This window comes from Numida meleagris, chromosome 3, assembly GCF_002078875.1.
Source record: "Numida meleagris isolate 19003 breed g44 Domestic line chromosome 3, NumMel1.0, whole genome shotgun sequence".
NCBI classification, from domain to species: domain Eukaryota; kingdom Metazoa; phylum Chordata; class Aves; order Galliformes; family Numididae; genus Numida; species Numida meleagris.
This window is the reverse complement of record NC_034411.1, coordinates 94,740,973-94,766,954: the sequence shown is the minus strand read 5'-3', so window position 1 is coordinate 94,766,954 and position 25,982 is coordinate 94,740,973. Positions and strand designations below refer to the sequence as shown.

Genomic DNA, 25,982 nt, shown 5'->3' with positions numbered 1-25,982 from the left:
CTAAATTTCACCAATCTGATGTAGATGCCTTTCTCTCCAATGAAAATCTCATATTCCTATAGGAAGATTACAGTAAGCTTTCAACTGCAGGCACATATTTGAAGCGCCCAAATTTAATGTGAGGAATTCATACATTAATTTTTTCCTGATTTAATCAGCAGTGGAAGAAACTATTGTAGAGCAGGAATGAAAATCAGATCCCCTAATTCCCAGACCCGAATTACTGAAATGTTCTGCCATTCAGTTTCCATCCAGACACAATGGAAATAGCCAAATGAGAATAGAAATGTTGTGCAACTATTCTAAAATGACTAAAATTCTATTTGTGTCCTGTGTCTTAGAATTGTTCGTCAACCCTGGGACGCACTGAAACCCGCAAAGCCTTTTGCTCACTGCCTACCAGCTGGATGAGGAAGAGAAAAAGAAAAGTAAAAATGAGAAAACTGAAGGGACAGGATAAATATAGTTTAATAGGTAAAGCAAAAGCTGCACACACAAGCAAAGCAAAATAAGAAATTCATTCACTATTTCCCATCCACAGGCAGATGATCAGCCATTACTAGGAAAGAAGGTCTCCATCACGCATAACAGTTACTTGGGAAGACAAATGCCATCACTCCAGATATCTCCCACTTTCTCCTTTTTTCCTTCAGTTTTTATTGCTGATCATGCCATTGTAGAGTAGGGGATATCTCTTCCGTCAGTTTGGGTCAGTTGTTCTAGTTGTGTCTCCTCCCAACTTCTTGTGCACACTCAGCCTCCTCACTGGTGGGCAATGTGAAAAACAGAAAAAGCCTTGACACCACGTAAGGAATGTTGAGTACTAACTAAAATATTGGTATGTTATCAAGACTGTTTTCATCACAAATCCGAAGTGTGGCCCTGTAACAATTTCTTTGAAGAAAATTAACTCTATTCCAGCCAAAACCTGTACATTATGGCAGAACAGAACTTTTAGAAATAGACCACTGATTCTTTCATCCTAAACTTCTACCAACTCTCTCTTCGTCATACAAATAGCTTACATTACTCCCTTGTATTTTTCCAGATGAATAGCTTTTATCTCATCTAATGCAGGCTTCGAAAAAATCAATCCTTTTAAGTCTATACTGGTCACCGTATGTGGTGTATTCAGCAGACAGGAATGGCCATTTGCAGGTGGCAATGTGTCATTTCCTAACTTTATGTGAGGAAATAGTCTCCAAACAACTATATCTTTGTATGTCAACATAGGAAGCATTGGAGCAGAGTTAAATCTACCCTAGGACATCAATCTTGACTTTAGGCATCCATACAAAGCAGAGGAGACATATGGAGCCATAAACAGAGTACCACAGATTATTGTTATTCAAATAATTGGCATATTTGAGCACATATTTATCTGTACCTGCTGAGAACTCACAGGTCAAACAACTAGCTGAACATAACTCTTCAAAACAAAGGCAACACAGGACTTACCAGAGAATTCCCTTAGATACTTCATATATTTTGATATTTCAAATGTATTGATACCTTTTTTCCTGGAAAAAAAAAAAAGTATAGTTAGAACATTGAATCTCCCAACCCAAGAAGAAATAGAAAGTCAAGGAGGGCTGCTGCCAATTCTCTCACAAGATTCTTGTCCACTGACTTGAACAAAATGAAGAACTATGCTGATTCCTGATGAATTTTTAATAGGCACATTTCTTCAAAAAGAAAACATGCTGGGCAAGTCCATGTTATGTAAAACACACATATCACAACTAAAGACTTTTTTCAAAAAAGCAGGATCTCAATCAGCTGAGATCCAAAAAGTGAAAAAATGGTCAAGAGTTTTCTAATTAACATATTTATGAGTTTACTGGAAGCCAGAAAAACTACTGGGAATATGAATAGAATCATAGAAGCATAGAATCACTCAGGTTGGAAAAGACTTCCATGTTCATCCAGTCCAACCATCCACCTATCACCAGTATTTTCCACTAAACCACGTCCCTCAGTACAACATCTAAATGTTTCTTAAACACCTTCAGGGACAGTGACTCAGTCACCTACCAGGGCAGCCCATTCCAGCAACTAACCACTCTCCTGGAGAATTTTTTCCTAACGTCCAATCTGAATCTCCCCTGGTGCAACTTGAGGGCATTCCCTCTAGACCTATCACTAGTTATGTGGGAGAAGAGGCTGACCCCCACCTCACTACAACCTGCCTTCAGGCAGTTGTAGAGAGCTCAAAGGTCTCCCCTGAGCCTCCTCTTCTCCAGACTGAACAATCCCTGGTCCCTCAACTGCTCCTCATAAGACTTGTGCTTCAGACCCCTCACTAGCTTCGTTACCCTTCTCTGAACATATTCCAGGGCCTCAATGTCTTTCTTGTACTGAGGGGCCCAAAACTGAACACAGTACACAAGGAGCAGTTTCACCAGAGATCAGTACAGCGGTACAATCACCTCCCTGCTCCTGCTGGCAATGTTATTTCTGATACAAGCCAAGATGCCATTGGTCTCCTTGGCTACGAGGGCACACTGCTGGCTGATGTTCAGCCAAGCGTTAGCCAACACCCCCAGGTCCGTTTCCTCTACACAGTCCTCCAGCCACTCTGCCCCAGGCCTGTAGCATTGCCTGGGATTGTTGTGGCCAAAGTGCAGGACCTGGCACTTGGTCTTATTGAACTTCATCCCACTGGCCTCAGCCCAGCTATCCAGCCTGTCCAGATCCCTCTGAAGGGCCTTCCTACCCCCAGGCAGATTGACACATCCTGACAACTTGGTGTCACAGAATAACAGAATCATAGAATGGCTTGGGTTGGAAGGGACCCCAAAAATCTTCAAGTTCCAACCCCCCTGCCATAGGCAGGGCCACCAACCTCCAGATCTGGTAGTAGACCAGGTTGCCCAAGGGCCCCATCCAACCTGGTCTTGAACATCTCCAGGGTCAGGCATCCACAACATTTCTGGGCAGCCTGTTCCAGCACCTCACCACATTCTCTGTAAAGCACTTCCCACTGACATCCAATCTAAACCTTCCCTCCTTGAGCTTAAAACCATTCCTCCTTGTCCTGTCACTGTCTACCCTTGTAAAAAGGTGGTTCTCCTCTTGTACATAACACCATTCACCACAACCCTGTCTATGGCATTCCAATCAATTCCTTATCCACCATTTAGTCCACTCCTCATATCCATATCTCTCCAATTTAGAGTTAAAATAGTGGTGGGAGACCTTGTCAAAGGCCTTGCAGAAGTCCAGCTAGATAACATCAGTCACCTTCCCTTTGTCCTCTGATGTCATCACTCCATCATAGAAGGCCACCAGATTGGTCAGGCAGGACCAATGGTAAAACCATGCTGTCTGTCTTCGATCACCCGCTCATCCCTCATGTGCCTTTACATCTCTTCAAGGAGATTCTGTTTCATGATCTTCCCAGGAACAGAGCTGAGACTCATAGGCCTGTAACTCCTCAGGTCTTCCTTTCTCCTTTTCTTAAAAATGGGAGTGATGAGCCTGGATTTGGAGAGTTGACTATTGAGTGGATAAAGAGTTGGTTGAATGATTGCAGCCAGAGGGTTGTGGTCAGTTCTATGTCCAGGTGAAGGTTGATGATGAGTGTTGTCCCACAGGGATCCATTAGTCTTGGGTATCTTTATCAATGACACAGTGGGATTGAATGCACCCTCGGCAAGTCTGAGCAGTGCAGTTGATACAATAGAAGGATGGGATCCAGAAGGACCTGGAGAGGCTTGAAAAGTTGGTTCGTGTGAACCTAATGAGACTCAACAAGGACAAGTGCACCGTGATGCATTCTCAGATGTGTATGTGCACAGACTGGGAAAAGAACTTGAGAGCAGCCCTCTGCATAAGAACTTGGGCTTCCGGTGAATGAAAAGCTGGACATGAGCCAGCAATGTACTCTTGCAGCTTGGAAGGCCAACTGTTTCCCGGGCTGCATCAAGAGAGGTGGCCAAGCAGAGAGAAGGAGGTGACGCTCCCCTTCTGCTCTGCCCTCATGAGGCCCCATCCAGACTACTGCATACAAGCCTCAGGCCCCCAGCACTAAAAGGACATGGAGCTGTTGGAATAGGTCTAGAGCAGGGTCACAAAGATGATCAGAGGGCTGGGGCATCTTTCTTATGAAGAAAGGCCGAGGGACTTCAGATTGTTCAGCCTGGAGAAGACTCCAGAAAGACCTCACAGTGGCCTTCCAGTACTTGAAGGGAGCTTTTCAACAGGAGAGAGACTGACTTTTTTCGTGGTTTGATAGTGATAGGACAAAGGGGAATGGTTTTAAAGTAAAAGAAGGGAAATTTAGGTTAGATTTTAGGACGAACTCAGAGGGTGGTGAGCCATTGGAACAGGCTGCCTAGAGATGTTGTGGATGCTCCATCCCTCAAGGTATTCAAGGCCAGGTTGGATGATCCAGTGGGTGGCAGCCCTGGTCATCATGATAGAGAGGTTCCAACCAAAGCCATTCTGTGGCTCTGTGATCCTATGATCTTTCTGTCAGTAAGGGTTCAGTGATTTCTTCTAGCAAATCTTTTTTCTTTTTTTTTAAAGCTACATTTACTATGAATTTAAATATTAGAAATGTAGTTATACTTGTTATTTTGCCTCTGTGGGGGGTCACTGTTTTTTAGATATGTGCCATCAATTAAAAAAAAATCTTGAATCAGAAACCTTGAAACGTCCTACCTACTATTCTTCATATATGGCAAACTATCAACCTCTATTCAGGCATGCAATCAAAACAGTAGATTTCTCTGTTTATTAATCAGCTGCACAAATGCAGATAAAGTTGAACACCTGAGTGATAGGAGGGAGCTCACGACTCTAGATATCTCATCTGTGCAGAAAGTATAGGAACTATATGCCACAACAAAGAATAGAAAAAATAATTTTGTGTCTAAATGAGGATCCTTAAAGATCCCTAATATTCTTGAGCAATGCTATAATGAAGAAAAAGTTTCTGAAAAGGATTTAAGGCTTCAACTTCAGTTCTGATGCAACAAGCAAGTCAGACTGCTTTCAGGCAAAAAGAAAAAGGATTGCAAGGCCATAATTTTTAGCATCACAGTTATTAATTTTGATTGTAATAAAGTATAATTCCTTTTAAATCAACAGTTCTTCCAATGTAATTTCAGAAATGATAGATGTATTACCCACAAGATATGGATGTGTATGGTGATACTCAGTCTCTCTAATCCTTCTGGTAAATACAGCTCTGAAGATGACTGAAGACTTTGTTCTTTTGCTGAGAAAGAGAGAGGAAGAGGGAGAAAGAGATAGAGGCCAGGATGTTCTGTTCTCTTTAAGAGACTTGTGCATTTTCTATTTTACAGCCACTGGTAAAGATACATAAACAGCTTCAGAAACAGTTGTAGAGCCTGGAATTCCTCCACCTTTTCAGTAACAGAGAGAGGTTTTAACACATTTATGCTTTTTTCACCTTAATTTTATAATCTCATCTGCATAACAGCCCAGGTTCAGTAAGAATAATGGAAACATCACAGAGTATGCTTTACTCTGGCGCTTAGAGAATGTTTTGGAAGACTGCACATAATGTTCAAACCCTTCTGAGTGAAAAAAAAAAAAAAAAAAGATTTACACCCAGATCTTCCCTTTCCCAGTTTTTTCTTACTTTTTATAACTGCACAGTCTCCCCCATTTTACAATTGTACAATCTCCTTCATTCAAGGAGAAAATGAACAGATGTTCAGGAATCTGACAGAACAAATATTTCTTATATCCTACCTCTAACAATCCTTTTTTCCAAAGCCTTCTCTATTGCAAAAATGAGAAGAGTTTGTTGGTGCTGCTGCATCTTTTAAAATACTATTTCAAATTTGCATATAATTTATATAGAGTTATTTTTTTGTCCACCTCTTTTGTATCGGAAAAACAGTTACTTAAAAGTCAGCAAGAAATATGCATGGAAATAGACCCTCAATTTCTTACTCCTACACTGAAACTCAACAGCATCTACTTTCCTTTCATTCTTTTCATTCATGGTAGTATTTGACTTCTAACTTGAAGAAAAGTTTACTATTTCCAAGGCAAAGAAAACAAATAAAATAAAAGGAGTAAACAATAAATGGCCTTTGACCTGTGCTAGCTTGAGAAACAAGATGGATCAGCTGCCTTGTGATTTTTCACAGACCTATTATCAGTTCTTATTCCTCGTGGAACAAAGAAGTTGCTTCTCAGTTTATCTGAGAATTTGAGCTTGAGAATGAGCCCAGAGACCTTTTTTACAGCTACAAGGTGGAGTACCCTCTTCCCATTTTTCAACACAATGCTCATTTTTACAATGTGTAGTTTAACCTACAGCAGTCACTCCTTCCTTGTTCAGGCCTACAGAAGCTCTTTCTTCTCTTTTGCTTTCCAGTACTCCTCCCTGACCTTTAGTCAAAACAGATTTTTGTAACCATTTGCCTAGCTCAACTTTGACTCTTTTGGAAGACCAGCAACAACTGAGAATTTGTTTTATTATGCTTTCCCCTAGCATGCCGTGATAAAATCCATACTTTCCTGAGTCTGATCAGAAACTACCCACTCATGTCCTACCATTCCTTTCCCTGAGCTCAAACCACCTTACAAACAAACAAACAAAAAATAAATAAATGAATTGGCCTGACACTGATCACAAAGCCACAATGTTTATCAGATTTTTTCACAAATCAACTGTGTTTCATCTATTTGACTAATCTTTCAAGTGCAATTTAACTAGTTATTAGGACAATGATCTACAATTTAGAGAAATTGCTGTTAAAAATGCATTAACAGGAAATAGATTTGAGCAATTAACAATGCAGTCATGAAAGAAAACATACTTAAGAATGTTAAAGACAAAAAGCATGGGCACTATTTTGCATATATCCAACATCTTGCAGAGGATATTCTATTACTTAGCAGAAATTTAAGGTTTTTTTTTCTTCTGAATCTCCACAAACTGACAATTCTGTCCTGTAATATCTTAGGTAGATAGACCTAGGACTAGAAAATTATGTAACCTTTTATGAAATAGGCTGCTTTCTGTGATATACACCCATTATAGTAGTAGGATTCAGTTCTATTCCTTCAAAATTAAAGCTAACCTGAGATTTCTACACGGATTTGTCTGTTAATATGCAAGCTGGACTCTTTGGCTTTGCTTCATATGAAAGTTATGGGGAGCTATGGCATCAAAGTGTCCCCTGGTGTGTTTCAAAGAGAAAAATAACACAAATTTTGAAGTGGTAAAAAATATTCTTGGAGAACACAAAATCTTAATTTCACCTCTAATTTTTGTAAGTGTTTTTTCTGCCTTTCTGCTACAGCTCAGTTTTCTCAAACATCTAGGTACAGAATTGAATTTTTCAAATCCAGCAAAAAATGGCTTGAATGTACGTGGAATAAATCCATGAGAACCATGGAGAAGAAGAATAGGTAGTAAATTTCCTTTTGAATTAGATCTGAGACGCATCAAAAGAAACTAAGTTGAAAAATTACCAAGAACAAAATCCCCAAGCGAATAAAAATATTTTTTACACGCTTAATGGTTCAACTGTGAACCTCTTTGCTCAAGTCACTGGAGATTTTGATAATTTACATACATTCACAAAATTATTTGCCAAATTTGGGCATTCAGAGTCCATTATGTATGAGGACTGCATCAAAAATAATGCCTCTTATTTTATTATGTTGGCCCATGATGTCAGAAGCTGTTGTTGGTCATATGGCAGAAGTTGAATCTTCCCACCAATATTCCATTACATTTTGTTGCTGTGTGACAGATGGCAACAGAGGGACACTCTGACAAAATGCTGTCTGACATGGAATGTATGAAGCAAAGGTGTGGAACTGAATTCTTCCATATGGAAAAAATGGCACCCACTGATATTCATTGATGCTTGCCTAACATTTATGGAGAACAAACAGTGGATGTGAGCACGGTGAGGTGGTGGCTGGTGCATTTCAGCAATGGGGTCAGTGATAGTGGGTCACCTCTGCTGATACTGATATTTATGAGTTCAGTATGCAGGCTCTTGTGCATTGCTGGTGAAAATGAATAGATAATGGTAATGACTATGTTGAAAAATAGCATGTTGTAGCTGAGAATTTCCTCTATGCAATACTGTTATTATGCTCTTTGTATCTGTTGTAGTTTCCATGGAAATAAACAAGAGACATTACTTTCAGAGCAATCTCCATATATTACTGATGAGCAGGAAGTTCCAAAGACACAAATGGTCAAATCCAGGATAGTGCATCTGGAAAGTAAAGTGATAATCTTACTACATTCTTATACTTTTCCCTGAAGATTTACTTTCAGATGCTGTTGGTGACAGAATATGGATGCAGTGGAAGCTCTCTCCACAGTCTCACCACAGGAGTACAAACTGTCATAAAAAAGATTAAGTACTTGAATAATATTTTAGAGGTAATACAAATACTTCTGTCTTTAATTCTTCCATCTCATATTGCCATTCTCTTCATCCAAACTACTGCAAACAAGTTATTTCCAAAAGCTTCAGCCAGATGGTATTCACAGCCTCTTTTTGAACTTGAGCCTGAGCTGGCTTACTGAGTCACTTTCCAAACAGAAGACATTCCCCTGCTTTTCTAGAGTACTAATCGTATGTCATTTCTTTCATCTCAGTTTGTTGTTGGATGAGTCAGATCTATAGTAGCTCGTATTCCAGATCCATACATAAAGTCAAGAAAAGACCTTCATTATCACGTTCTCGTCCTTAACTTTCCTTTAAAAAATTAATTGTGAAATAAGTGTAGATTTGCAAAACACAGTACAATAGCTACATCTCCCATGTGATATTTTGAAATTGACCTATTATGCTGAAGCATCCTATGTATTTAAAATTCCTAGCACATAAATGTTATTATAGTGTTACATCAGCAGTAAGTTTGACCCAGTATGTCCCTAGCTGTCCAATAATTTTACATAATTCTTACACAAGATATTGCTTATGCTGGAACTTAAATGTTAAGCTAGGGTATGTAAAATAATGAGCAGTCTACAGGAAAAAGAAAAGGAGATTACGTTATCCTTGTCTCAGAACATAAGAAGCAGGGGACTTTCAATGCACTTGGAAGAGAAATGAGTATTGTAAAAGAAAAATATATTTTGTCATAGTAGCAACTAAGATATTAAATCATTACCACTGAAAGACTTTAGGAGCTGCAGTTTAACAATATCCATTAGCGGAAAGAGTATGTATATAGATATCAGAAATACCAAGAATTATTATTTTAACTGCAATGAAAATTGTAGAATGGATAGTACAATGTGTATTTCAGGGCTTCTGTCAACTTTTAAATAGTTCAGGATTTGCCTGTGTAGAGCAGATAGTTCTTCCATTGTCTTCTGAAGTGCTAAATTGCATGTTGTCTTCTAACTCTGGCTCATGACATCAACAAGATCTAGATGGGACACATTATTCTTACAGTAAAATATAACAAGATCTGTCATAAAAATCAATCTTGTTTCAACTTGTTAAAAATTAATTATGTATCAATAGTACAGATCTACCTGAGTTACTTTAACTGCTTCTAATTCCACAATTTTTACTGTGTAGAATAACCTTGTAACTAATAAAATGCTTAGTTCCCCAGATATAAAGTTTTTTCTCAAAAATGGTTTGACTGACAGAACCTAACTTAAAAAAAAATATGTTTTAACATAAAATTCCTAACTTGTTCTAATATAGCCAGTGGTTTTTAAAATCAAGGAATGGTTCTATTATTTGTATAATCCTAGATACAACTGCAGCTTTGGTGTCTATATATCAACATAAACCAGAAAAGAAATAGGAAAAAAGAATTCAAGGAATAGTTTTGAGGTCCACAAATATGAGACTCAAGATTTCTTTCTCGCTTTGCCAAACCATGAGTAACATATAGGAAGAATGAGAACTGGAAGTGAGTAGTCTGAGTAAGATAAGAGATAAGACAATTATTAGATTTCCAAGATAAATGCTCTTTTTCCCATTAGTGATCACCGATTCCAGGGAACTAAAAGATAAGATGGAGGAGTGTTGTCTCCACTACTTGTTACTTACTTGTTGTTCATCCACCATTCAGCTGCCAGGTACCTGTTGAATTTATAGTTCTATATAGTATTTTTATTCTCTGACTTAAATTCAGCCTCTGCTCATACTTTTTTATAAGCTTCCCTGCATATTAATAGAAGAAGGTTGGTGAAATGGTTACCTTCCCTGCTACCATCAGCCATATTCAGGCTCCAAGTGCAAGGTAGTTGCATTGGTACTTCTGTCTACAGTAGGTCTTCACTGAAGAACATAACCAACAAAATGAAGCATGCAGATTTCCAAGATTAAGGCAAATGCTGAGGAAGGGAAAAGCAATCAGGGAGATTCTAGAGGATGGAATCTAGTGCAGAATTATAATTTTGATTTTCATTGTGATCTTCAAGGCATCTCTACCTATATGTGGGTGAGATTTAGATAGTCTCCAAGAAAATGATCGTTGCCAATGAGAAGGCATCAAATATGAATCTCTTGAGAAAACTGTTGTTTTCAAAACCCTTATTCCTGTTGGAGCAGTTGGAAAAGAATAGGAAAAAGGCTTCAAACCTTGGATTGGGTAATTTCCATTCCTTTCCAGATGCACATCATATTTACTTATGGAAGCGCACAGAATTTTTATTTCATCCTTAATAGAAAGTTCAGAACGACATAGATCTCTTCTGCATGAGTAGCCTGTTGGGCAGCAGTGGCTACAGTCTTTCTGTCTGTTCATGTCAATTGTCATGGTTACATTAATATAATACAGGGTTCAATGCTATATTTATTTGCAAGTTCTTTCTCTTTCTCACACCAGATACTGCTAAATAATACCTGATAAGCAAGAGCTAAAATAAAGTACATTTTCAATAGGACATTTCTTCAATTTCCAAAGAAGAAAACTATAAGAATGTTATATTTGTGTGCACAGGTGTACTATGATACGAAAGAAAACTGAAAACCAATTTCAAAGGCAGTATTGGAAACAATCTGAGCAGGTTAGAGAAGCTGCTATGGGCAAAATAACTCATGAAATGACTTGAGGGTGTGTTATTTTTCAATCCTGTCTATATGACTGAAGTTCATAAGTACACACTGAACTGGAAAATGGAAATTAGAATTACTGTTTCTGTCATTTCAGCCATAATATATGTAGATTTTTATTTCAGCAGTGCCATTTAAAAAAAATAACACAACACTATAATTAAAAAAAGTACAAAAAAAAATTCCAGAATAAAAAAAAATAAAAATCAAAGCTTTGCTGTATTGCTGCGTAACTTTAGCACAAAAACAACATAGACATCTTTGGTTAGATCTGTGTTGACTGCAACTGCATCAGCTTTAACAAAGTTACAGTGAATTTGTTCCCTTGTGTCCTAGTTCTTCAATTGCTAAATTTATAGAATAGACTTGATTTTCAGTAGGAACAGAAGGAACACCTTAGGTAATATTTTTATTGAAGTATCTTTTTATTTTTGTATGTATATTTTGCTTTGGCTTGAGCAGACTATTGTTGTTTCAGAAAATTATCTGAATACATATAAATGCATAGAACCAGAGAGAATGATGTACTTAAGGGGAATCCACTGAATATATTTCATGGAAGATGAAGAAACGTGGTCCAAGACATATGACGCTATCTCATGAATACCTTATAAAAGAGGAAAATATTTTGAGTGATTTTTTGCAATATTTTAATGGGGCAATATAGCATTTGAGGGTGGCGAGACACTGTAATAGGTTGCCCAGAAAGGTTGTGGATGCTCCCTCCCTGGAGGCATTCAGGGCCAGGCTGGATGGAGCTTTGAGCAACCTGCTCTAGAGGGAGGTGTCCCTGCCTATAGCAGGGGGTTGGAACTGGATGATCTTAAAGGTCCCTTCTAACCCAAACCATTCTATGATTCTGTGACATGCATCAATACAGAAATGCAGCTATTCTAAATACAAACTTCATCATTATAATTTGAATCACATTTAAGCACTGAAAATAAACAAACTGCTTACACAAACCCAAAGATCCATTACAACTGGACATTTCTAAACAGAGAGTTAATTTTCTTTTCTTCCTGCATGGTGACAGGAAAAAAAAAAGCAACTATTGAAAAGGGTAAAATAAAATTGTATTAGAGCATTCAGTATAACCAGAATAGCTCACTAAGAGGTCTAAATAATATTAACAGTTTATTTATACTTATGTATAATTATATTCTGAAGAATTCTTTGACTACCTTTGCTGCAACTGATTATTAACAGTTTGGCATTTGGTGGTGTTCGTTCTGTGGTGCTACTAACAGCTTGTTGAAAATGAAGACAGTCAAAATTGCTTATAAAAATGCAAAGCATTATTCTCCTTTTATGCCTTTGTTTCACTGAACTCTATAGGTGAGCTGCCTCAGCTAAATAGGATTCTGTATGCATTAATCAAAAATAATTCATCTGAGTCTAGGCAGACATTGAGCTTTTTCTTTTCATTGGGAAATAAATATTTAAATCCTAGGGCTTAGGATAAACTGAAATTTGAAGAATCAGCTCTAAGTTGAAACTTGTTGAGGTGAGGCAGACTGTGCCCCAGTTCTACCACTGCAGCCTTTCATTGTGTTTCATTACAGCCTTCTCAGTATTCTAGAAAGGAGCTGAACTTTTGACCAGACTGTTGGTGGGGAGTCTTGGTGGGGAGTCCGCATGTACTCCAAAACTAACTTCTTGGTGTGAACAAATTATTCAGAGACTATGTGCTATGTTATTCAGCAAGCTCCGATTAATTTTTTTTTTTATGCATTATTAAGGAGATTAAACTCCCATGACAGAGCAATGAATAAGGGTAGTTTGGTAGCCTGGGCCAAAATAAAGCTAATTCTTTTGCTGAGATACATAGCACACAGATTCAGCCAGACTTGAAGGCATGGCAAGATGAATGATCAGTGTGACACAAAAGAAACAGGTGTATAAAGATGAAGTGAACAAATTATTGCTAACTATTAAGGTCAGAATTTGTAATATAGGTATGCTGAAGCCCCACTTTCCAGAAAGCAGCTAAACATCATGGAAATAGTGAATAAATTCGTCTTCTTGCTTTGTTAATCTGCTCAACTTTTGCTTTTCCCATTAAACTGTCATTTTCTCAGTCTATAAATCTTCTCACCTGCTTTCTATGTTCTCCCCATCCCGCAGTAGAGGAGACTGAGTAAGTGGCTGTGGCTGAGTTTCATTCCTTACAAGGGACACGTTCATCTTCAAAGTCTCTGTGCAAGCATGTGCATTTACTCCTGAGGAGAGCACAACCTCTTAAATGTATTCTGCTGTGTCTTTCATGACCTTTGATAGAGGTACAGTCCACTGAGCTGAGAGCTGGTTAGAGCCTTAGTTCCCATAAAAATGTTGAGTCTTGTTGACTTTACTCATAGTGAATGTAAGTACCAGGATTTGATTCACCCTAAACTTCCATTTCATGACTAGACATCTGCAAGATTGTCTCCAAATCCCATTTTATATATAATATATATATATTTTTTTCCTCTAATTTTTGACTGGCTGAGTTGTTAGTTTAGTGTACAGGGCTGAAAGACATTATCCTCAGAAGGAAACCTCAGTTTGAGATTATTTGTGAATGTTTTTAAAATTTCTTTACTACTCATTAAGATATCATGGGTCTCTTCTACAAAAATTGACCTTTCAGGCTTCCTAAGAAATTCTGGTTTGTTGACAAAGGAGACTGTATTTTTGCTTAGAACAGAGAACTCTCTCCATTTGACTCAGTTTCCAATTCAGTTTAATCCTCTTGAGTACTAAGAGAATGGTCTAATTAGAATTATAGAGCCGTAGAATGGCTTGGGTTGGAAGGGACCTCAAGGATCATCAAGTTCCACTTCCCCTGGTACAGGCAGGTTTGTCAACCACTAGATCAAGTACTAGATCAGGCTGCCCTGGGTCCTATTAAACCTTGCCTTGAATACCTCCAGGGATGGAACAACCAAAACCTCTCTGGGCAGCCTGTCCCAGAACCTCATCACCCTCAAAGTGAAGAACTTCCCAGCAGCTAATCTAAATAATCCCTCGCTTAGTTTAAAACCATTCCCCCTTGTCCTATTCACTATTTACCCATGTAAAAAGTTGATTTCCCTCCTGTTTATAATGTCCCTTTAAATACTGGAAGGCCATAATGAGGTAACCCCTAGCCTTCTCTTCACCAGATTGAACAAGCCCAGCTCCCTCAGCCTGCATTCATAGGAGAGGTGCTCCAGCCTTCTGACCATCTTCGTGGCTCTCATCTGAACCCTCTCTATCAGCTCCACAGCTTACCTATGTTTTTTTGTTTGTTTGTTTATTTTCTCTGTCTACCCATGTACTGCACAAGATGATGCTGAACTGGAAAACAAGAATTTGGATGCTGCTCTCCTTAGCCAATGTTTCCAAATTACTTTGGCTTGAATGACACAATCTTGGGGTTCTTTTCCATGACTACTTATACATATTGTAAAAGGATGCAACAGGAAGAACACACATAATTTCTTCATTTCCTATGTGCATTTTTGTCAGTGTTTCTTGAAGAATAATCTCCAGGAAGATCAGTTTTCTTTGGAGATAAAGATCAACAGTGATATTCAGTTGAAACCCTTCCTTCCTGCCAGTACAATAATGTGTAAGAAGAACTCATATTGATGAAAAGATTTTATAGGCTACAGAAGTATTACTCTTTAACTGGGAGCAAGAAGATTCACAAATAATCAAAAGCTCTTTAACTGGATCATAATGAATGCTGAGAAATTCTTTTCACTTTTATTAATAGCAAGGTCATCCTGTGAGATAGCTGTTTTGCTTTCATAAATGATGAAATCAAATTAAGAACAACTGTTAGTAAAATATGGATGTGTATTCCTTTTTTTAAGGAACAAGAGATAAAGGTAAATGTCTAAGAATTTATTTTGAATTAACTAGAGATGATTGGTTGAAATAAAATGGAAGGACAATATTTTTCAGCAAAATAAACATGCTATTCCATTGATCTAAATCTCTCATGATCTCTTAATCTTTGGCTAAGTTCGCTGTCTTGAGATCTTGAGATATACAGATCCTGGTTTATTTAGGAGATGTAGAGAATTATTTAAACAAATTCATTAAGAACCAAAATAGATTTCCAGAATATACTTTGCTCAAGTACACATTATTACAAATCAAAAAATGCTGTACAACACTAAGATTTCAGCAATATGTTGTTTTGAAGATAAGATCATAGACCTACTACTTTACTCATAACACTAGAAATGAATTACTATGCCTATACAAGTAACATCAGTAACAGACTCTTTAATCCTCTGAAATCTCAAAATTTGCAAAGTTGAAAACTTGAAAATTATTAGTAAGAAAATAAGAGATAAGTGTGGATATTAGAAAATGCAAAGTGTCTGAAAATCTGCAGAATCATTTGTTTCAAGAGCAAGTGTTAAATTTAAAAGGAACAAAACCCATAACCACAATTGTCTCCCCTTCCTTCTTATTTCTGACAAGTTCCTATGGCGTGGAATATCCTTTTGATCAGTTTGAATCAGCTGTCCCAGATGTGTCCCCTCCCAACCTCCTAACCATCCCATCTCAGCAAGGGAAGAAGATCAGAGAGGGAAAGAGAGAAGAGTCCAACTTTGCAAGCTTTGCTCATCAGCCAGCAAAACGTTGGTGCGTTATCAACACTTTTACTCACTAATTCAAAGCACAGTCCCATAAGGTCTGCTGTGAAGAAAGTTAACTCCATCCCAGCCAGACCCAGCCTGTATCTCTATGACGTCAGGGCAAAGTAGGCCCACAGGTGTGTCCTAACATCAAACACTCAGAGGCCTATTGTTTCTTGGGCTGGTTTTAAAAAGTTATTTTAAAGGGTGCCTGATGCTATGGGGACATGTGCTAATGCTCAGTGTCTGTTTATGTAGAAAGTTGTACAGTCTTCTGTCCAAGAAACTTACTGGAAGCTTCCATTACTCCCCACATTTGTGAAAGCTTGTGCTCCAAAATATAACACTCTTGAGTGTTTTTACTTCAAAAACTATGGCATGTATAAGACTCTATTCTGTGCCTCTTCAGAAATATATATTAAGCTGAAGAAAAAAAAGTGACTGAAATAGGTTTTATTTTAAAGCCAGTGACATGTATATGTATTCTTGATCATCACTGGGCTCCAGCCACAGCTTCAACCCTCCACTTACATTCCCTGTATCCACTGTACAATCCTGTAATCATTTGTGCTTGTACAATACTGACAAACAACCTCAATGAATGCAAGAAGCTCAGAGTTACATAGATCAGGGCTCTACTGAGGCATCAAGGAGAGATAATACAGGAAAAGAATGACACTAGAAGTAATAAGGACTACTACGATAAAAAAAGACAAAAGACAAGCTCTCAAATGCTTCTTTTAAAATTTCGCAACTTAAATTCAATTATTATATTAAATGTATTAATTTAATCTATTCATTAATTAATATTAATTTATGATATTTATGGCTATTTTTTAATGTTGCTGAAAGGAATATTTTAACTAGAAAGGAAGGCAGACAAGAAGCTGCCCAAGATAAGAACAAAATTCCCTGAAATACCAAGTACATATTTATATGCAGCAAAGGGTTCAGTAGTTTTGATTATAATTAGCTCAGTGATGGATGCCATCTTCAAATTAAGCCCTTCACATTTTATACTGTAGTTGTGCAATGCTCATATTTAATTTAGAATGTGCACTGGTTAACCTCTGATCTTCCCTGTATCAAGGCTTCTGTGAATTTCCTTAAACTTTAGCAATTGCCATGAATTCAAGTTACCTCCTGAAAGCTTTTAAAAGTAGAAAACACAAAGAAATATTTAAACTAGACTGTCCTTCTGCTGCTTTGTATATTCTGATTACAAACTCAGTCTGTATTTTCCTGCTTTAGAATTCAGCCTTTTTTTTACCATCACATTCACATCTCTTCACCTATTTTAATGGCAGACGTTACTCTAGGCTTTAGGAGCTATACGTTTGTTCAACTAAGATTGGCATGTGCTTCAGGCTCTCCACAATACATTTTGTTCTAATGTAAATAATTAAGTTGTGCTGAATATGTATCAATTTCTTACAGAATCACTTTTCAAAGTAAATAGTATGGAAACAAGAAGAGGACAGTTAAGTCTTGATCTAACCCTGAGCAGTGTCTGGGATCAGCAAAAACCCTAAGGATGTACCTATGAAAAGATCTCCTACCATACATTCCCTTTAATAGGAACCATAATGTAGCCAAATTCAGCAATCCACTAGAAATAGATTTTTTTTAAAAAAAAGAACAGACAAAAAAGACATAATTCAATATCATATCTTCTCTCTTGAAAAAAACAAAAACGTAACTGGATAAAGTATGGATAACCTGGAGCAAATCCAATGGATGGTCACTACAGTAGTTGCGGTGTGATGTACTTGCCCTATGAGGAGAGCTGAGGGAGCTGGGTATGTGCAGCCTGAATAAGAGACAGTTTTGGTGGAGAATTTAACAGCAGTCCCCCAACACTTGCAGGGAGGGTATGGAGAAAAGAGAACCAGGCTCTTTACAGTCATGAATGGCAGAAGATGAGATGCACTGGCTATAAACTGTCATAAAAGGGGTTCAGACTGGATAAAAGGGGATATTTTTTCACTATGAGAACAGCCAGGCAGTGTGGCAGGTTGTCCAAAGAAGTTGTGCAGTCTCTGTTCTTGGAGGTTTTCAACATCCAAATGGATGAAGTCCTCAGCAGCCTTGTCTCACAGTACAGCTGACCCTGATTTGAGCAGAAGCTTAGAGACCTTCAGAACTTAATTATCCTATGAACATATGATCACATGGTCTTCACAGAATCACAGAATTGCAGGGGTTGGAAGGGTCCCCAAGCGATCATCAAGTCCAACCCCCTGCTAAAGCAGGTTCCATACAATTGGTCACAGGAAGGCATCCAGCCAGGTCTTGAATATTTCCATAGAAGGAGACTCTACAACATCTCTGGGCAACCTGTTCCAGTGCTCCATCACACTTACTGTAAAGAAGTTCTTCTGCATGTTAGTACAGAACTTCCCATGTTCATGTTTTAGGCCATTGGTGCTCATCCTATCACTACACATTACCAAGAAGAGCCTGGCCTCATCCATTTGACTCCCTCCTCCCTTTAGATGTTTCTAAACATCTATAATAGATGTTTTAATGTTTTAACAGATGATAATAGATGTTCTTAAACATCTATGTAGACATTTATCAGATCCCCCCTCCTTCTTTTTTTCTCCAGGCTGAACAGACAGGTTATTCAGCCTTTCCTCATAAGAGAGGTGCTCCAGGTCCTTTATGATCTTTGTGGCCCTCCTCTGGACTCCTTCTAGGAGATCTCTGTCTTTTTTGAACTGGGGAGCCCAGAACTGGACACAGTGTTCTAAATGTGGCCTCACCAGGGCAGAGTAGAGGGGGAGGATCACCTCCCTCAACCTGCTGGCCATGCTCTATTTAATGCACCCCAGGATATCATTGGCCTTCTTGGCCACAAAGGCATACTGCTGGCTCATGGCCAACCTGTTGTCCACCATAGTACATAGGTCCTTCTCAGCAGAACTCCTCTTCAGCAGGTCATCCCCTAACCTGTACTGGTACACACGGTTATTCCTCCCCAGGTGCAAGACTCTACACTTGCTCTTGTTAAACCTCATCAGGTTCCTCCCTGCCCAGCTCTCCAGTCTGTCCAGGTCTTGTTGAATGGTAGCACAGCCTTCAGGTGTGTCAGCCAACCCTCCTAGGTTTGTATCAGCAGCAAACTTGCTGAGGGTGGACACTATCTCCTCATCAAGGTCACTGATGTTGAACAAGAGCAGACCCAGTACTGACCTCTGGGACACACTGCTAGTTACAGGCCTCCAAACAGACTCCACGCAGCTGATGACAACCTTCTGAGCTCTGCCAGTCAGTCAGGTCTCAATCCACCTCACCATCCACTCATCTATCCCACAATTCCTAAGTTTCATAACAAGGATGTTGTGGGAGACAGTGTCAAACACCTTGCTGAAGTCAAGGTGCACAGCATCCACTGCTCTCCTTCCATCTACCCAGCCAGTGATGACATCATAGAAGGATATCAGGTTGGTCAAGCATGATCCCTCCTTGGTGAATCCATGCTGACTACTCGAGATAACCTTCTTCTCATCCAACTTCTTGAAGATAGTATCTAGAACAAGTTGTTCCATCACCTTTCCAGGGATGAAGGTGAGGCTGACTGGCCTTATTCCCTTTCTACAGCACTCTTGCAGCTTTTCCTCCAGTTCTTTTTGATGGCATTCTTTAGAGAATGGCAATTCTACTTTAGATATTTGGACTAACAGGGAAATGAAGGTTTGGCTTTAATGAACAGCAAAACTTCCAAGAATTTATGGCACTGGTTTTCTACTTACTCATTTCATTAGGTAGCACAGATCTTATTCCCGACAGTTCGTTTTTCCACAATGAAGCCCCAAATTAATGAACCTTATAGCTCATGTAAATTCCGATGATATTATCTTAGAAGATTGTAAGTGGAATCTTAATTGTAAATACAGATCTACTGAGTTCTTGCACAGGCAAAATTACATACACATAGTTTTTTCTCTGATATTTCTTGTGTAGAAAAGACTTCCAGGTATGGTAATAAAGTGAACAATGACAAGAGTACTAGGTAATTTAACACCATAAATACACTGCAAAAAGCAAGACCATATGTATTATTTTTGCCTACAATCGTTTGGTTTTCTGTTTAGATTAACATCAACTCAAAAATGAATGCTAGCTGATAAAAAACACTATAGAGAGTGAAAAAATGGAACAAGAAAACTAAACAAGATGAGAATGGTGCATGATTAGCTACTATACTAAAAAGAAAAAAAGAAGAATTTAAATGTGTGCATATGAGCATTTTTATGAATCCTGAGAATCATTTTTAACATAACTTAGTAGAGTGATCTGCCTGGTTAGGACTATGTGACCTGCCTATATTTCTAATGCACTGCAATTATAATTCTCCCATCTTTATCTCTGTGCTCAACTGCTCCCTGAAAGGTTGGTTAAGCTGTAACAGATGATGAAAGCAAATTAATTGAATTTCTAGATATCAGCTGCTCCATCAGTAAAGAGAAAATCACAAACATAAAAGATGAAATGAGCAATGTGATTAAAATGCTATCTGTGTGCTTGAAAAGATCCTCGTGATTTTAGAAACATTAGAGATTTTAAGATTGTTTCCATCCTCAAACTAAGGTGGTAAATCCACAATAACTGCAAAAGTAGAATGAGCAGTCTCAGACTGCTCAGTGCATAACACTGCCACTAGCATGTTTATGGCACTTTTCAATGAAAGTACTCAAAGTGTTTTACACAGGAGACTATGTTTCATTAGCCTTATTTTACAGTTCATGGAATAAATGTACTGAGAAAGTAAGTGGCAAAACAATAATGGGAACAAGTTTGCTGCCGAGATTTTACAATTCCAAAGCCCTAACAGCTAACCTTTATTATATTGTGATTTGGCTTCCTTTTAGCTGTCCTGAATCACAGAATCCCAAAATAACTGAGGTTAGAAGGGACCTCTGGAGTCACCTGCTCCAGCCCCTGTTCCAGCAGGGACACCCAGAGCAGAGTGCACAGCACCACATCCTCTGGGCAGCCTGTGTCAGTGCTCTGTCACCTGCACAGTACAGAAATGCTTTATGATGTTCAGTCAGAACATTCTTATGCTCCAGTTTGTGCCCATTGCCTCTTGTCTCAGCAGTGAGCACCACTGAAAGCAGCCAGGCTCCTTTCTCTTTGTACCCTCCTCCCCTACCAGAATTGATACATATTGATAGGATCACCCCTGAGCCTTCTACAGAAAGGCTAAAGAGATCCAGCCCTCAGATTTTTTTTTCACGGGAGAGATGCTCCAGTTCTTTGATCATCTCTTCATGTCTTTCTTATATAGGGCAGCCCAGAACTGGACATAGTGCTCCAGGCACAGCCTCACCAGTGCTGAGTAGAGGGGAAGAATAACACCTTTGTTGGTGTTATGTTGACATTGGTTAGGAAACTTCTTTTTGTTGATGTAAGTGAAGTTTGTGAAGATTGTGTGGTGAATATTCATGAATGCATATTTTGCCAATAATTCTTAAGAGTACTTTTCACTAAGACAAGGAGTAGAAATTATTGGCCTTAGATGGAAAAGTTTCAGTAGCGAGAGGGCTGCAGGGGTGGCTTCTATGAGCAGAGCTCAGCACTGACCCATGTCAGGTCAGAGCCAGCTCCATCTGCTCCAGAACGGACCTGCTGCTGCCAGAGCCGCCATGAGCGACACTGGGTGCGCTCTGGGAGAGCAGATTTAAGGAAGGGAAAACTGCTGTGCAACAGCAGCTGAGAGAGAGGAGTGAGAAATGGGAGAGAAACAGCCCTAGAGCCACCAAGGTCAGTGCAGGAGGAGAGCAGGAGGTGCTCCAGATGCGGAGCAGAAGCTCCCTGCAGCCCAGGAGGGGCCCATGGTGGAGCAGGCTGTCCCCCTGCAGCCCACCAGCACCATGGGCTTTGCCCTGTTCTCTTGAGGAGAGGGAGTGAGAGAGCAGCGTGACGGTGCTTAGCTGCCCGTTGGTGCTAAACCACCACAGTTGCGTAGATTTCTCATATACTGTATTAAAAAAATCATTTTTTCCTATTCCATAGCATACCTAAAGCATGTTTATACATTTGTAGAAAAAAAAGGATGTACTTTCTCAGTTGTTTTGGTGGTTCTTTGGATGATTTTTTTGAGACTTTTTTTAAAGAGTTCATGAAGTTTATTTGTCAAAAGCTTCTCTGTTTTCCCTGATGTTATCTATGTTTACCAAACTGTTGAGTCCTACATGTGTGTCCTTTCTAGCCTGCTGAACTAATGGGGTCCTGCCCTCAAGTGATAAGTGTTCTAGCATCAGGAATGGTAAACAGAGACAAGACACTAAGGTTAATGTTCACTCTCATCACTAGGCAGAAACTCATTATTTACCAGTTAAGCACATACTTCCTGATGTTTTTTGTTAAAAGCACAGCAGTAAGTTGCCCACATGCCATACGTTGTCAAAAATTTTGTCATAAAAACATGTTTTCCAATGGCTCTGCATGTCACTCTCTGACACAGGATACAGTGAAAGGACTTTTTCTGGCAAGAAATAGCTTGTAGAGCACTCTCACCTGGATTCTCTGAATTGAAAGTTACCTTGCAAAATCAATCCTATTTTGTACCTAAAATCAATATACAACTGTAAGTATTTCAAGCTTTGCCGGGAGTTCAGAAGTGACTAGCTCTAATTTTATTGTCAGTATAGAATATGGAAACATGAATTAGTTATAGCTTGAAACTTGTGTTTCATATGAATAGTATTACAACTTTTAAATGTGATACAACTGAAGTACAACTGACTGTCCTGAAAGACTGTCAAAACGTGATATGTCAAATTCAGTTTCCTTCCACAAACACATCACAATCTGTTTTGATAGGGAAGAGATATAGTTTAATTATTTGTTTTCAGTCTGACTCCAGGCCTGACATATGGCACTTCATTAAGTTCTCTTCATTTGTTCTGTTAAAAACAATGATCCATAAAGAAGGCATACAAGTTCTGGCACAAAAGATAAACAACTTTCTGCCACCCTACAGAGTCAGCCAACCTGAACTGAATACCCGACTTCCACTGTTAAGGATGACTGTGACTTAATAACAATCTTAGCAAAGAAACCTTTCATTTACACCTTAGAACTATTTCCCTACTATTTCCCTATAGCACGTACAGAAACCGTGACACTATTTGAAACAGAGAATGTGACAATGCTTTGTCAGCGCCTCCATAGTACAGCTAGTCATTCAAAATTTAGGCTAAGGCTTTCAGAGTTGATGAAAGTCTTCAGTAAAGCCCAACATCCTCCGCAAGAATGCTGCATAAAGCACAATGGTACTATCACATACATTCTGGAGCATTAGTGTAAAATAATGGTGTCTTGAACTTGCATAGCACTTTTCATATGGGAAACTAAAAATGATTTACAGGCACGTATTGTATACATATAAGCTCCTGCTACAGTTTTCTGCCTACAGGTCTCTGCAAGCTATGTTCTCTCTTGATGAATTTCCATTTCCATTGTACCCAGTGATCTGCTTCCCAGTCTGAGCAAAAACTTGGATTCTCTAGGAGCTACGTTACTATCACCTCCAACCTTGAACACTAGGAAGGATACCAGAAGAAATGTCTCCCTGTTAGACCACTTTCTGGCAGTGGGAAACTAGTTTGAGACATTCTTCAGCCGAGGGAAGGCTCTTCCACCTCCCACCCCTTATTACTTTGGCAGAGGCAAAGCACTGCTCTCCAACTTTCTGCAGAACTGTGCAACTGAACACAGAGTGATTCACAGAGCAAGGTGTAGTTTGGATCTCTTTTACAATGACAAGACATTCTGTTTTCAGGGATATTTAAGCCAGTTTACAGTAGCAGAAAATCTTATCCTATTTGGGAAAATTATCTTTAATACAATAATTTTACTATTACTTGAAAACAAGAAGTGTTTAACTTTCATTTGGAAGCGTATAGCATGTTAGCAGATGAAAGTTCCTTCATGCTAAATGAAGAAGCATGAAAGAAATAGTTGTTGAACAAATAGTCAGTGCATGAGTAGCTCTTCAGACATCCAGAAATTTCTCTCATCTCTTTTGAAATACCAAATCATACAGAATCACGGAATTGCAGGGGTTGGAAGGCTCCTCTGAAGATCAAGTCCAACCACCTGCTATAGTAGGTTCCCTGCAGTAGGTCACACAAGAAGGCATCCAGGTGGGTCTTGAATATCCCCAGAGAAGGAGACTCCACCAACTCTCTGGGCAGCCTGTCCCAGTGCTCTGTCACTCTCACCATAAGGAAGTTCTACCTCAGGTTTGCATGGAAATTTCTGTGTTCTAGTTTGTGTCCATTGCCCCTTGTTCTGCCTCTGGGCATCACTATAAGAAAAGATCTGTTGGTGATCGCCATCACTCTAGAGATTCTGATACATTTGGTAGGAATGTGTTATATTTTAACACAGGAGAGAATCCTTGTAACTCAGAATATTCAACCCAGAGAAGTGACATATCTTGCCATAGGGGAAATATCCTGCTTGATTTTTCTGCAATCAAACTACACAATTCCTAGCATCATTAAACAAAAACAAAGAAGTTTTTATCCCTGAGGCTGTTTTGCTGCCACTTTTTTTTTTTAAATACCTTCCCTAGCATTGACAGATATTCAGCATAACTTCTGTTTGTGCTGAGAACACTGTCATTCCTTGCTACAGCATGAGGATACCTTTCAACAAATGTTGTGGCCCTCTGAAATAGAACTGACAATAACCCATATGGTAATCTATTGTGCTGGTGTAAGTGGCAAATTTTTAAATTTTTTACTTTTGCAGTCCCCTTAGGAGCAGCCAGCACTGTCCCAGGAAAGCATGGGTGTTGGAAAACTGTGTTCAGATAACTGCAGTGATAAACAAGCCTCTTTGAACTCAACTATCTTCTGTCTTTTAAATCTTAAAGGGCCAAATACAGAGATTTGCATCTAAATGGGATCGTAGAATCATAGAATCATAGAATGATCTGGGTTGAAAAGGACCTCAAAGATCATCTAGTCTCAACTCCCTTGATGTGTGCAGGGTCGCCAACCACTAGAGCAGGCTGCCCAGAACCACATCCAGCCTGGCCTTGAATACCTACAGGGATGGGGCATCCACAACCTCCCTGGGCATCCTGTTCCAGTGCATCACCACCCTCTGTGTGAAAAACTTCCTCCTAATATCTAACCTACATCTCCCCTGTCTCAGTTTAAAACCATTCCCCCTTGTCCTATCTCTATCCACCCTCGTGAACAATCGTTCCCCCTCCTGTTTATACGCTCCCTTCAAGTACTGGAAGGCCACCATGAGGTCTCCCCGGAGCCTTCTCTTCTCCAAGCTAAACAAGCCCAGTTCCCTCAACCTTTCTTCATAGGAGAGGTGCTCCAGCCCTCTGATCATCTTGGTGGCCCTCCTCTGAACTCGTTCCAAGAACTCCACATCTTTCTTGTGCTGGGGGCCCCAGGCCTGGATGCAGTACTCCAGATGGGGCCTAATATATACTGGATATATTATATATATATATATACTGGATATACTGTCCAGTTCTAGTAAACAGGGTTACACCTGCATTTATTATTGTATTCGCACTACTGATAGTTAGCCACTGATCACAGTCTCTAAAGGTACTGCTTTTTGTTCCTTCTAACCTTATGTTATTTCTTGAGAGGTCCTACTTTGCTCCAGAGTGTGCTGTTTATGTAATCCTCCTTTCCATTCTTTCCTCTCAAAATAAGAGACGCTGTGTTTTTCCCCCAATTTTCCCTGTCATCTTTTGTTCTCACTCCTGGATTTGAAGGGCTGAAAATCTGTTGTCTTTCCATTTGCTAGCTGAGAAGTTGCCAGTTTCAAAGCATTTATGACTCTCAGCCACTGTTAATTTAAAAATTCATAAAAATGAATTTCTCTAAAGCAGAAACATCCTTCACAGTAAAATGCCTTGGTATTTTATTTGAGTTGGTTTGAAGTGTTCCTGCTAAATGTGCAAATCTTATAAATTTTTCACTATTGTTCCTGTCATTGTTAATTCTGCTATTCCAAAGAACGTCCTATTTCCATTTTGCTTGAAATCACACACATTCACTCACTACTTATATCACCACAAACTGGTGTTTGGTGGAAGGCACATCTCCGATATCATATCTAAGTAAAACACCATTCAATTGGTCATAGAATGGCTTGGGTTGGAAGGAACCTCTAAGATCATCTAGTTCCAACTCTCCCCCCATTTTTTGGTTTGATTATGTTTCGTTGTGCCAAGGGTGGTTGTAACTGGTGAAAATTAAATTAGATTAAGCCTCATTCCATTTAGAGAAGAATTACCATTCCTTTATGAAAGTTCATTACTGAGGTATGTTTT

General features: G+C 39.0%; 1 long non-coding RNA gene across 1 annotated transcript; it reads right to left on the bottom strand.

The window, feature by feature from the left end:
* Positions 460–3,239, bottom strand: LOC110397032. The gene is made up of 3 exons (XR_002437490.1): positions 3,199–3,239; positions 1,459–1,520; positions 460–765 (listed from the first exon to the last, which is right to left on the bottom strand). It is a non-coding gene; the product is annotated as an uncharacterized LOC110397032 (long non-coding RNA).